This window comes from Pan paniscus, chromosome Y, assembly GCF_029289425.2.
Source record: "Pan paniscus chromosome Y, NHGRI_mPanPan1-v2.0_pri, whole genome shotgun sequence".
NCBI lineage: Eukaryota > Metazoa > Chordata > Mammalia > Primates > Hominidae > Pan > Pan paniscus.
This window is the reverse complement of record NC_073273.2, coordinates 5886265-5902334: the sequence shown is the minus strand read 5'-3', so window position 1 is coordinate 5902334 and position 16070 is coordinate 5886265.

Here is a 16070-nt window from a genome sequence, read left to right as displayed (position 1 = left end):
CGAGTGGAATTGGATGGAATGGAATGGAAATAACTCAAAAGGAATGGAATGGAATGGAATGGCATCAACGAGAATGGAATCAAAAGGAATGGAATGGTGTGGAATGGAATTGAATGGAGTGGAATCAACCCGAATGGAATGGAATGGAATGGAATGGAGTCAAAAAGAATGGAATGGAATGGAATGGAATGGAATGGAATGGAATCAAGTCATATGTAATGTAATGGAATGGATTGGAATCAACCCGAATGCAATAGAATTGCGTGGAATGTCATGGAATGAAATGGAATGGAAAGGAAAGGAATGGAATCAACCCAAATGGAATGGAATGGAATGGAATGGAATGGAATGGAATGGAATTGAGTGGAATGGAAGCAACACGAATGGAATGGAATGGAATGGAATGGAATGGAATGGAATCAACACGAATGGAATGGATTAGAATGGAATGGAATGGAATGGAATGGAATGGAATGGAGTCAAACCGAATGGATTGGAAAGTAATGGAATGGAATGGAATGGAATGGAATGGAATGGAATCAATCCGAATGGATTGGAAAGTAATGGAATGGAATGGAAAGGAGTCAACCCGAATGGAAAGGAATGGAATGGATTTGAATCACCCGAATGGAATGGAATGGAATGGAATGGAATGGAATGGATGTAACACGAATGGAATGGAATGGAATGGAATGGAATGGAATGGAATGGAATGGAATGGAATCAACCCGAATGGAATGGAATGGAACGGAATGGAATGGAATGGAATGGAATCGAGTCAACCCGAAAGGAATGGAACGGAAAGGAATGGAATGGAATGGACTGGAAAGGAATGGAATCCATCCGAATGGAATGGAATGGAATAGAATGAAATGGAATACAATGGAATAGAATCACCCCGAAAGAATGGCATGGAATGGATTGGAATGCAATGGAATGGAATGGAATGGAATGGAATGAACCCGAATGGAATGGAACGGCATGGAATGGAATGGAATGGATTGGAATGGAATCAAGCCGAATGGAATGGAACGGAATAGAATGAAATGGAATAGAATGGGGTAGTACCACCACGAAAGGCCTAGTATGGAATGGAATGGAATCAACCCGAATGGAATGGAATGGCATCGATTGGAACGGAATGGAATGGAATGGAATGGAAAGAAATCAACCCAAATGGAATGGGATGGGATGGGATGGAATGGAATGGAATGGAATCAACACGAATGGAAAGAATGGAATACAATGGGATGGAATGGAATCAAATCGAATGGAATGGATTGGAATGGAATGGAATCAACCCGATTAGAATTGAATGGAATGGAATGGAATGGAATGGAATGGAATGGAATGGATAGGAATCAACCCGAATTGAATGGAATGGAATGGAATGGAATGGAACAGAATCACCCCGAAAGGAATGGAGTGGAATGGAATGGAACGCAATGGAATGGAATGATTTGGAATCAACCCGAATGGAATGGAATGGAATGGAATGGAATGGAATGGAATGGATGTAACACGAATGGAATGGAATGGAATGTAATGGAATGGAATCAACCCGAATGGAATGGAATGGAATGGAATGGAATGGAATGGAATGGAATGGAATGGAATGGAATGGTATCAACACAAATGGAATGGAATGGAATTGAATGGATTCAACCCGAATGGAATGGAATGGAAAGGAATGGAATGGAATGGAAAGGAATGGAATCAATCCCAATGGAATGGAAAGGAATGGAATGGAATGGAATGGAATGGAGTGAACCCGAATGGAAAGGAATGGAATGGAATGGAATCAACCGGAATGGAATAATGGAATGGAATGGAATGGAAGTAACCTCAATGGAATTGAATGGAATGGAATGGAATGGAATCAATCCAAATGGAATGGAATGGAATGGAATGGAATGGAACGGAATTGAATGGAATCAACCCCAATGGAATGGAATGGAATGGAGTAGATTCAACCCGAATGTAATATATTAGAATCAACCCTAGTGGAATTGAATGGAATTGAATGGAAATAACTCCAAAGGAATGGAATGGAATGGAATGGCATCAACGAGAATGGAATCAAAAGGAATGGAATGGAGTGGAATGGAATTGAATGGAGTGGAATCAACCCGAATGGAATGGAATGGAATGGAATGGAGTCAAAAAGAATGGAATGGAATGGAATGAAATGGAATGGAATGGAATGGAATGGAATGGAATGGAATCAAGTCATATGTAATGGAATGGAATGGAATGGAATCAACCCGAATGCAATAGAATGGCGTGGAATGTCATGGAATGAAATGGAATGGAAAGGAATGGAATGGAATCAACCCAAATGGAATGGAATGGAATGGAATGGAATTGAGTGGAATGGAAGCAACACGAATGGAATGGAATGGAATGGAATGGAATGGAATGGAATGGAATGGAATCAACCCGAATGGAATGGAATAGGATGGAATGGAATGGAATGGACTGGAATGGAATCAAACCGAATGGATTGGAAAGTAATGGAATGGAATGGAATGGAATGGAATGGAATGGAATGGAATGGAATGGTATCAACCCAAATGGAATGGAATGGAATTGAATGGATTCAACCCGAATGGAATGGAATGGAAAGGAATGGAATGGAATGGAAAGGAATGGAATCAATCCCAATGGAATGGAAAGGAATGGAATGGAATGGAATGGAATCAAGCCTAATGGAATGGAATGGAATGGAATCAACCCGAATGGAATGGAATGGAATGCAATTGATTGGAATGGAATCAACCTGAATGGAAAGGAATGGAATGGAATGGAATGGAATGGAATCAAGTCATATGTAATGGAAAGGAATGGAATGGAATGGAATGGAATGGAATCAATCCGAATGCAATAGAATGGAATGGAATGGAATCAACCCGAATGGAATGGAATGGAATGGAATGGAATGGAATCAACCCGAATGGAATGCAATGGAATGGAATGGAATGGAATGGAATGGAATGGAATGGAATGGAATAAAGCCGAAAGGAATGGAATGGAATGGAATGGAATCAAGTCATATGTAATGGAGTGCAATGGAATGGAATCACCCCGAATGGAATAGAATGGAATGGAATGGCATGGAATGAAATGGAATGGAATGGAATGGAATCAACCCAAATGGAATGGAATGGAATGGAATCAACACGAATGGAATTTAATGGAAAGGAATGGAAAGGAATGGAATGGAATCAACCCGAATGGAGTGGAATGGAATGGAATGGAATGGAATGGAATAAACCCGAATGGAATGGAATGGAATGGAATGGAATCAACCTGAATGGAATATAATGTAATCAACCCGAGTGGAATTGAATGGAATGGAATTGAAATAACCCAAATGGAATGGAATGGATTGGAATGGAATCAACGAGAATGGAATCGAATGGAAAGGAATGGAGTGGAATGGAATTGAATGGAATGGAATCAACCCGAATGGAATGGAATGGAATGGAATGTAATGGAATCAAAACGAATGGAATGGAATGGAATGGAACGGAAACAAATCGAATGGAATGGAATGGAATGGAATGGAATGGAATCAAGCCTAATGGAATGGAATGGAATGGAATCATACCGAATGGAATGGAATGGAATGAAATGGAATGGAATGGAATGGAATGGAATGGAATGGAATGGAATAAAACCGAATGAAATGGAATGGAATGGAATGGAATGGAATGGAATGGAATGGAATGGAATCAACCCGAATGGAATGGAATGGAATGCAATTGATTGGAATGGAATCAACCTGAATGGAAAGGAATGGAATGGAATGGAATGGAATGGAATCAAGTTATATGTAATGGAAAGGAATGGAATGGAATGGAATGGAATCAATCCGAATGCAATAGAATGGAATGGAATGGAATCAACCCGAATGGAATGGAATGGAATGGAATGGAATGGAATGGAATGGAATCAACCCGAATGCAATGCAATGGAATGGAATGGAATGGAATGGAATGGAATGGAATGGAATGGAATCAAAACCAATGGAATGGAATGGAATGGAATCAACCCGAATGGAATGGAATGGAAAGGAATGGAATGGAATGGAATGGAATCAATCCGAATGGAATGGAAATGAATGGAATGGAATGGATTGGAATGGTGTCAACCCGAATGGAAAGGAATGGAATGGAATGGAATCAAGTCATATGTAATGGAAAGGAATGGAATGGAATGGAATGGAATCAATCCGAATGCAATAGAATGGAATGGAATGGAATCAACCCGAATGGAATGGAATGGAATGGAATGGAATGGAATCAACCCGAATGGAATGCAATGGAATGGAATGGAATGGAATGGAATGGAATGGAATCAAAACCAATGGAATGGAATGGAATGGAATCAACCCGAATGGAATGGAATGGAAAGGAATGGAATGGAATGGAATGGAATCAATCCGAATGGAATGGAAATGAATGGAATGGAATGGATTGGAATGGTGTCAACCCGAATGGAAAGGAATGGAATGGAATGGAATCAACCCGAATGGCATGGAATGTAATGGAATGGAATAAAGACGAATGGAATGGAATGGAATGGAATGGAATCAAGTCATATGTAATGGAGTGCAATGGAATGGAATCACCCCGAATGGAATAGAATGGAATGGAATGGCATGGAATGAAATGGAATGGAATGGAATGGAATCAACCCAAATGGAATGGAATGGAATGGAATCAACACGAATGGAATTTAATGGAAAGGAATGGAAAGGAATGGAATGGAATCAACCCGAATGGAGTGGAATGGAATGGAATGGAATGGAATGGAATCAACCCGAATGGAATGGAATGGAATGGAATGCAATCAACGGGAATGGAATGGAACGAAATGGAATTCAATGGAATGGAGTGGAATGTAATCAACACGAGTGGAATGGAATGGAATTGAATCAACCCGAATGAAATGGATGGAAAGGAATGGAATGGAATGGAATGGAATGGAATGGAATGGAATCAATCCGAATGGAATGGAATGGAATGGAAAGGAATGGAATGGAATGGAATGGAATGGAATGGAATGGAATGGAATCAACCCGAATGGAAAGGAATGGAATGGAATGGAATCAACCCAAATGGAATGGAATGGAATGGAATGGAATGGAATGGATGTAACACGAACGGAATGGAATGGAATGGAATGGATTGGAATCAACCCGAATGGAATGGAATGTAATGGAACGGAATGGAATCGAATGGAGTCAACCCGAGTGGAATGGAACGGAATGGAATGGAATGGAATCATTCCGAATGGAATGGAAAGGAATGGAATGGAATGGAATGGAATCAACCCGAATGGAATGGAATGGAATGGAATGGAATCAACCCGAATGGAATATGATGTAATCAACCCGAGTGGAATTGAATGGAATGGAATTGAGATAACCCGAATGGAATGGAATGGATTGGAAAGGAATCAACGAGAATGTAATCGAATGGAATGGAATGGAGTGGAATGGAATTGAATGGAATGGAATGAACCCGTATGGAATGGAATGTAATGGAATGGAATCAAAACGAATGGAATGGAACGGAATGGAATGGAACAGAATCAAAACGAATGGAATGGAATGGAATGGAATGGAATGGAGTCAAGCCGAATGGAATGGAATGGAAAGGAATGGAATGGAATGGAATGGAATGGAATGGAATGGAATGGAATGGAATCAATCCCAATGGAATGGAAAGGAATGGAATGGAATGGAATGGAATGGAGTCAACCCGAATGGAAAGGAATGGAATGGAATGGAATCAACCGGAATGGAATGGAATGGAATGGATTGGAATGGAATGGATGTAACACGAATGGAATGGAATGGAATGGAATGGAATGGAATGGAATGGAATGGAATGGAATGGAATCAATCCGAATGGAATGGAATGGAATGGAATGGAATGGTATCAACCCAAATGGAATGGAATGGAATTGAATGGATTCAACCCGAATGGAATGGAATGGAAAGGAATGGAATGGAATGGAAAGGAATGGAATCAATCCCAATGGAATGGAAAGGAATGGAATGGAATGGAATGGAATGGAGTCAACCCGAATGGAAAGGAATGGAATGGAATGGAATCAACCGGAATGGAATAATGGAATGGAATGGAATGGAAGTAACCTCAATGGAATTGAATGGAATGGAATGGAATGGAATCAATCCAAATGGAATGGAATGGAATGGAATGGAATGGAACGGAATTGAATGGAATCAACCCCAATGGAATGGAATGGAATGGAGTAGATTCAACCCGAATGTAATATATTAGAATCAACCCTAGTGGAATTGAATGGAATTGAATGGAAATAACTCCAAAGGAATGGAATGGAATGGAATGGCATCAACGAGAATGGAATCAAAAGGAATGGAATGGAGTGGAATGGAATTGAATGGAGTGGAATCAACCCGAATGGAATGGAATGGAATGGAATGGAGTCAAAAAGAATGGAATGGAATGGAATGAAATGGAATGGAATGGAATGGAATGGAATGGAATGGAATCAAGTCATATGTAATGGAATGGAATGGAATGGAATCAACCCGAATGCAATAGAATGGCGTGGAATGTCATGGAATGAAATGGAATGGAAAGGAATGGAATGGAATCAACCCAAATGGAATGGAATGGAATGGAATGGAATTGAGTGGAATGGAAGCAACACGAATGGAATGGAATGGAATGGAATGGAATGGAATGGAATGGAATGGAATGGAATCAACCCGAATGGAATGGAATAGGATGGAATGGAATGGAATGGACTGGAATGGAATCAAACCGAATGGATTGGAAAGTAATGGAATGGAATGGAATGGAATGGAATGGAATGGAATGGAATGGAATGGAATGGAATCAATCCGAATGGATTGGAAAGTAATGGAATGGAATGGAATGGATTCAACCCGAATGGAAAGGAATGGAATGGAATTGAATCACCCGAATGGAATGGAATGGAATGGAATGGAATGGAATGGATGTAACACGAATGGAATGGAATGGAATGGAATGGAATGGAATCAACCCGAATGGAATGGAATGGAACGGAATGGAATGGAATGGAATGGAATCGAGTCAACCCGAAAAGAATGGAACGGAATGGAATGGAATGGAATGGACTGGAAAGGAATGGAATCCATCCGTATGGAATGGAATGGAATAGAATGAAATGGAATACAATGGAATAGAATCACCCCGAAAGGAATGGCATGGAATGGATTGGAATGCAATGGAATGGAATGGAATGGAATGGAATGAACCCGAATGGAATGGAACGGCATGGAATGGAATGGAATGGATTGGAATGGAATCAAGCCGAATGGAATGGAACGGAATAGAATGAAATGGAATAGAATGGGGTAGTACCACCACGAAAGGCATTGTATGGAATGCAATGGAATCAACACGAATGGAATGGAATGGCATCGAATGGAACGGAATGGAATGGAATGGAATGGAAAGAAATCAACCCAAATGGAATGGGATGGGATGGGATGGAATGGAATGGAATGGAATCAACACGAATGGAAAGGAATGGAATACAATGGGATGGAATGGAATCAAATCGAATGGAATGGATTGGAATGGAATGGAATCAACCCGATTGGAATGGAATGGAATGGAATGGAATGGAATGGAATGGAATGGAATGGAATGGACAGGAATCAACCCGAATTGAATGGAATGGAATGGAATGGAATGGAACAGAATCACCCCGAAAGGAATGCAATGGAATGGAATGGAATGGAATGGATGTAACACGAATGGAATGGAATGGAATGGAATGGAATGGAATCAACCCGAATGGAATGGAATGGAATGGAATGGAATGGAATGGAATGGAATGGAATGGAATGGAGTCAACCGCAAAGGAATGGAACCGAATGGAATGGAATGGAATGGAATGGAACGGAATCAATCCGAATGGAATGGAATGCAGTGGAATGGAATCAACCCGAATGGAATGGAATGTAATGGAATGGAATCAAAACGAAAGGAATGGAATGAAAAGGAATGGAATGGAATGGAATCAAGCCGAATGGAAAGGAATGGAATGCAATGGAATGGAATGGAATCAACACGAATGGAAAGGAATGGAGTGGAATGGAATCAAAACGAATGGAATGGAATGGAATGGAATGGAATGGAATCAAAACGAATGGAATGGAGTGGAATGGAACGGAATGGAATGGAATCAAGCTGAATGGAATGGAATGGAAGGGAATGGAATAAAACCGTATGGAATGGAATGGAATGGAATGGAATCAACCCGAATTGAATGGAATGGAATGCAATAGAATGCAATGAGAACAACCCGAATGGAAAGGAATGGAATGGAATGGAATGGAATCAAGCCATATGTAATGGAATGGAATGGAATGGAATGGAATGGAATCAACCCGAATGCAATAGAATGGCAGGGAATGTCATGGAATGAAATGGAATGGAATGGAATGGAATGGAATCAACCCAAATGGAATGGAATGGAATGGAATGGAATGGAATGGAATGGAATGGAATGGATTGGAAGCAACACGAATGGAATGGAATGGAATGGATTGGAATGGAAAGAATTAAATGGAATGGAATCAACACGAATGGAATGGAATGGAATGGAATATAATGGAATCAAAACGAATGGAATGGAATGGAATGGAACGGAAACAAATCGAATGGAATGGAATGGAATGGAATGGAATGGAATCATACCGAATGGAATGGAATGGAATGAAATGGAATGGAATGGAATGGAATGGAATGGAATGGAATGGAATGGAATGGAATAAAACCGAATGAAATGGAATGGAATGGAATGGAATGGAATGGAATGGAATGGAATGGAATGGAATCAACCCGAATGGAATGGAATGGAATGCAATTGATTGGAATGGAATCAACCTGAATGGAAAGGAATGGAATGGAATGGAATGGAATGGAATGGAATCAACCCGAATGGAATGCAATGGAATGGAATGGCATGGAATGGAATGGAATGGAATGGAATGGAATCAATCCGAATGCAATAGAATGGAATGGAATGGAATCAACCCGAATGGAATGGAATGGAATGGAATGGAATGGAATGGAATGGAATCAACCCGAATGGAATGCAATGGAATGGAATGGCATGGAATGGAATGGAATGGAATGGAATGGAATCAAAACCAATGGAATGGAATGGAATGGAATGGAACAGAATCAAAACGAATTGAATAGAATGGAATGGAATGGAATGGAGTCAAGCCGAATGGAATGGATTGGAAAGGAATGGAATGGAATGGAATGGAATGGAATGCAATGGAATGGAATGGAATCAATCCCAATGGAATGGAAAGGAATGGAATGGAATGGAATGGAATGGAGTCAACCCGAATGGAAAGGAATGGAATGGAATGGAATCAACCGGAATGGAATGGAATGGAATGGAATGGAATGGATGTAACACGAATGGAATGGAATGGAATGGAATGGAATGGAATGGAATGGAATGGAATGGAATAAATCCGAATGGAATGGAATGGAATGGAATGGAATGGAATGGTATCAACCCAAATGGAATGGAATGGAATTGAATGGATTCAACCCGAATGGAATGGAATGGAAAGGAATGGAATGGAATGGAAAGGAATGGAATCAATCCCAATGGAATGGAAAGGAATGGAATGGAATGGAACGGAATCAAGCCTAATGGAATGGAATGGAATGGAATCATACCGAATGGAATGGAATGGAATGAAATGGAATGGAATGGAATGGAATGGAATGGAATGGAATCAACCCGAATGGAATGGAATGGAATGCAATTGATTGGAATGGAATCAACCTGAATGGAAAGGAATGGAATGGAATGGAATGGAATGGAATCAAGTCATATGTAATGGAAAGGAATGGAATGGAATGGAATGGAATCAATCCGAATGCAATAGAATGGAATGGAATGGAATCAACCCGAATGGAATGGAATGGAATGGAATGGAATGGAATCAACCCGAATGGAATGCAATGGAATGGAATGGAATGGAATGGAATGGAATGGAATCAAAACCAATGGAATGGAATGGAATGGAATCAACCCGAATGGAATGGAATGGAAAGGAATGGAATGGAATGGAATGGAATCAATCCGAATGGAATGGAAATGAATGGAATGGAATGGATTGGAATGGTGTCAACCCGAATGGAAAGGAATGGAATGGAATGGAATCAACCCGAATGGCATGGAATGTAATGGAATGGAATAAAGACGAATGGAATGGAATGGAATGGAATGGAATCAAGTCATATGTAATGGAGTGCAATGGAATGGAATCACCCCGAATGGAATAGAATGGAATGGAATGGCATGGAATGAAATGGAATGGAATGGAATGGAATCAACCCAAATGGAATGGAATGGAATGGAATCAACACGAATGGAATTTAATGGAAAGGAATGGAAAGGAATGGAATGGAATCAACCCGAATGGAGTGGAATGGAATGGAATGGAATGGAATGGAATCAACCCGAATGGAATGGAATGGAATGGAATGGAATCAACGGGAATGGAATGGAACGAAATGGAATTCAATGGAATGGAGTGGAATGTAATCAACACGAGTGGAATGGAATGGAATTGAATCAACCCGAATGAAATGGATGGAAAGGAATGGAATGGAATGGAATGGAATGGAATGGAATGGAATCAACCCGAATGGAAAGGAATGGAATGGAATGGAATCAACCCAAATGGAATGGAATGGAATGGAATGGAATGGAATGGATGTAACACGAACGGAATGGAATGGAATGGAATGGATTGGAATCAACCCGAATGGAATGGAATGTAATGGAACGGAATGGAATCGAATGGAGTCAACCCGAGTGGAATGGAACGGAATGGAATGGAATGGAATCATTCCGAATGGAATGGAAAGGAATGGAATGGAATGGAATGGAATGGAATGGAATCAACCCGAATGGAATGGAATGGAATGGAATGGAATCAACCCGAATGGAATATGATGTAATCAACCCGAGTGGAATTGAATGGAATGGAATTGAGATAACCCGAATGGAATGGAATGGATTGGAAAGGAATCAACGAGAATGTAATCGAATGGAATGGAATGGAGTGGAATGGAATTGAATGGAATGGAATGAACCCGTATGGAATGGAATGTAATGGAATGGAATCAAAACGAATGGAATGGAATGGAATGGAATGGAACAGAATCAAAACGAATGGAATGGAATGGAATGGAATGGAATGGAGTCAAGCCGAATGGAATGGATTGGAAAGGAATGGAATGTAATGGAATGGAATGGAATGGAATGGAATCAATCCCAATGGAATGGAAAGGAATGGAATGGAATGGAATGGAATGGAGTCAACCCGAATGGAAAGGAATGGAATGGAATGGAATCAACCGGAATGGAATGGAATGGAATGGAATGGAATGGATGTAACACGAATGGAATGGAATGGAATGGAATGGAATGGAATGGAATGGAATGGAATGGAATGGAATAAATCCGAATGGAATGGAATGGAATGGAATGGAATGGAATGGAATGGAATGGAATGGAATGGTATCAACCCAAATGGAATGGAATGGAATTGAATGGATTCAACCCGAATGGAATGGAATGGAAAGGAATGGAATGGAATGGAAAGGAATGGAATCAATCCCAATGGAATGGAAAGGAATGGAATGGAATGGAATGGAATCAAGCCTAATGGAATGGAATGGAATGGAATCATACAGAATGGAATGGAATGGAATGAAATGGAATGGAATGGAATGGAATGGAATGGAATGGAATCAACCCGAATGGAATGGAATGGAATGCAATTGATTGGAATGGAATCAACCTGAATGGAAAGGAATGGAATGGAATGGAATGGAATGGAATCAAGTCATATGTAATGGAAAGGAATGGAATGGAATGGAATGGAATGGAATCAATCCGAATGCAATAGAATGGAATGGAATGGAATCAACCCGAATGGAATGGAATGGAATGGAATGGAATGGAATCAACCCGAATGGAATGCAATGGAATGGAATGGAATGGAATGGAATGGAATGGAATGGAATGGAATCAAAACCAATGGAATGGAATGGAATGGAATCAACCTGAATGGAATGGAATGGAAAGGAATGGAATGGAATGGAATGGAATCAATCCGAATGGAATGGAAATGAATGGAATGGAATGGATTGGAATGGTGTCAACCCGAATGGAAAGGAATGGAATGGAATGGAATCAACCCGAATGGAATGGAATGTAATGGAATGGAATAAAGCCGAAAGGAATGGAATGGAATGGAGTGGAATCAAGTCATATGTAATGGAGTGCAATGGAATGGAATCACCCCGAATGGAATAGAATGGAATGGAATGGCATGGAATGAAATGGAATGGAATGGAATGGAATCAACCCAAATGGAATGGAATGGAATGGAATCAACACGAATGGAATTTAATGGAAAGGAATGGAAAGGAATGGAATGGAATCAACCCGAATGGAGTGGAATGGAATGGAATGGAATGGAATGGAATAAACCCGAATGGAATGGAATGGAATGGAATGGAATCAACCTGAATGGAATATAATGTAATCAACCCGAGTGGAATTGAATGGAATGGAATTGAAATAACCCAAATGGAATGGAATGGATTGGAATGGAATCAACGAGAATGGAATCGAATGGAAAGGAATGGAGTGGAATGGAATTGAATGGAATGGAATCAACCCGAATGGAATGGAATGGAATGGAATGTAATGGAATCAAAACGAATTGAATGGAATGGAATGGAACGGAAACAAATCGAATGGAATGGAATGGAATGGAATGGAATGGAATCAAGCCTAATGGAATGGAATGGAATGGAATCATACCGAATGGAATGGAATGGAATGAAATGGAATGGAATGGAATGGAATGGAATGGAATGGAATGGAATAAAACCGAATGAAATGGAATGGAATGGAATGGAATGGAATGGATTGGAATGGTGTCAACCCGAATGGAAAGGAATGGAATGGAATGGAATCAAGTCATATGTAATGGAAAGGAATGGAATGGAATGGAATGGAATCAATCCGAATGCAATAGAATGGAATGGAATGGAATCATCCCGAATGGAATGGAATGGAATGGAATGGAATGGAATCAACCCGAATGGAATGCAATGGAATGGAATGGAATGGAATGGAATGGAATGGAATCAAAACCATTGGAATGGAATGGAATGGAATCAACCCGAATGGAATGGAATGGAAAGGAATGGAATGGAATGGAATGGAATCAATCCGAATGGAATGGAAATGAATGGAATGGAATGGATTGGAATGGTGTCAACCCGAATGGAAAGGAATGGAATGGAATGGAATCAACCCGAATGGCATGGAATGTAATGGAATGGAATAAAGACGAATGGAATGGAATGGAATGGAATGGAATCAAGTCATATGTAATGGAGTGCAATGGAATGGAATCACCCCGAATGGAATAGAATGGAATGGAATGGCATGGAATGAAATGGAATGGAATGGAATGGAATCAACCCAAATGGAATGGAATGGAATGGAATCAACACGAATGGAATTTAATGGAAAGGAATGGAAAGGAATGGAATGGAATCAACCCGAATGGAGTGGAATGGAATGGAATGGAATGGAATGGAATGGAATCAACCCGAATGGAATGGAATGGAATGGAATGCAATCAACGGAAATGGAATGGAACGAAATGGAATTCAATGGAATGGAGTGGAATGTAATCAACACGAGTGGAATGGAATGGAATTGAATCAACCCGAATGAAATGGATGGAAAGGAATGGAATGGAATGGAATGGAATGGAATGGAATGGAATCAATCCGAATGGAATGGAATGGAATGGAAAGGAATGGAATGGAATGGAATGGAATGGAATGGAATGGAATGGAATCAACCCGAATGGAAAGGAATGGAATGGAATGGAATCAACCCAAATGGAATGGAATGGAATGGAATGGAATGGAATGGATGTAACACGAACGGAATGGAATGGAATGGAATGGATTGGAATCAACCCGAATGGAATGGAATGTAATGGAACGGAATGGAATCGAATGGAGTCAACCCGAGTGGAATGGAACGGAATGGAATGGAATGGAATCATTCCGAATGGAATGGAAAGGAATGGAATGGAATGGAATGGAATGGAATGGAATCAACCCGAATGGAATGGAATGGAATGGAATGGAATCAACCCGAATGGAATATGATGTAATCAACCCGAGTGGAATTGAATGGAATGGAATTGAGATAACCCGAATGGAATGGAATGGATTGGAAAGGAATCAACGAGAATGTAATCGAATGGAATGGAATGGAGTGGAATGGAATTGAATGGAATGGAATGAACCCGTATGGAATGGAATGTAATGGAATGGAATCAAAACGAATGGAATGGAACGGAATGGAATGGAACAGAATCAAAACGAATGGAATGGAATGGAATGGAATGGAATGGAGTCAAGCCGAATGGAATGGAATGGAAAGGAATGGAATGGAATGGAATGGAATGGAATGGAATGGAATGGAATGGAATCAATCCCAATGGAATGGAAAGGAATGGAATGGAATGGAATGGAATGGAGTCAACCCGAATGGAAAGGAATGGAATGGAATGGAATCAACCGGAATGGAATGGAATGGAATGGATTGGAATGGAATGGATGTAACACGAATGGAATGGAATGGAATGGAATGGAATGGAATGGAATGGAATGGAATGGAATCAATCCGAATGGAATGGAATGGAATGGAATGGAATGGTATCAACCCAAATGGAATGGAATGGAATTGAATGGATTCAACCCGAATGGAATGGAATGGAAAGGAATGGAATGGAATGGAAAGGAATGGAATCAATCCCAATGGAATGGAAAGGAATGGAATGGAATGGAATGGAATGGAGTCAACCCGAATGGAAAGGAATGGAATGGAATGGAATCAACCGGAATGGAATAATGGAATGGAATGGAATGGAAGTAACCTCAATGGAATTGAATTGAATGGAATGGAATGGAATGGAATAGAATGGAATGGAATGGAATCAATCCAAATGGAATGGAATGGAATGGAATGGAATGGAACGGAATGGAATGGAATAAACCCCAATGGAATGGAATGGAATGGAATAGATTCAACCCGAATGTAATATATTAGAATCAACCCGAGTGGAATTGGATGGAATGGAATGGAAATAACTCAAAAGGAATGGAATGGAATGGAATGGCATCAACGAGAATGGAATCAAAAGGAATGGAATGGTGTGGAATGGAATTGAATGGAGTGGAATCAACCCGAATGGAATGGAATGGAATGGAATGGAGTCAAAAAGAATGGAATGGAATGGAATGGAATGGAATGGAATGGAATCAAGTCATATGTAATGTAATGGAATGGAATGGAATCAACCCGAATGCAATAGAATTGCGTGGAATGTCATGGAATGAAATGGAATGGAAAGGAAAGGAATGGAATCAACCCAAATGGAATGGAATGGAATGGAATGGAATGGAATGGAATGGAATTGAGTGGAATGGAAGCAACACGAATGGAATGGAATGGAATGGAATGGAATGGAATGGAATCAACACGAATGGAATGGATTAGAATGGAATGGAATGGAATGGAATGGAGTCAAACCGAATGGATTGGAAAGTAATGGAATGGAATGGAATGGAATGGAATGGAATCAATCCGAATGGATTGGAAAGTAATGGAATGGAATGGAAAGGAGTCAACCCGAATGGAAAGGAATGGAATGGATTTGAATCACCCGAATGGAATGGAATGGAATGGAATGGAATGGAATGGATGTAACACGAATGGAATGGAATGGAATGGAATGGAATGGAATGGAATGGAATGGAATGGAATCAACCCGAATGGAATGGAATGGAACGGAATGGAATGGAATGGAATGGAATCGAGTCAACCCGAAAGGAATGGAACGGAAAGGAATGGAATGGAATGGACTGGAAAGGAAT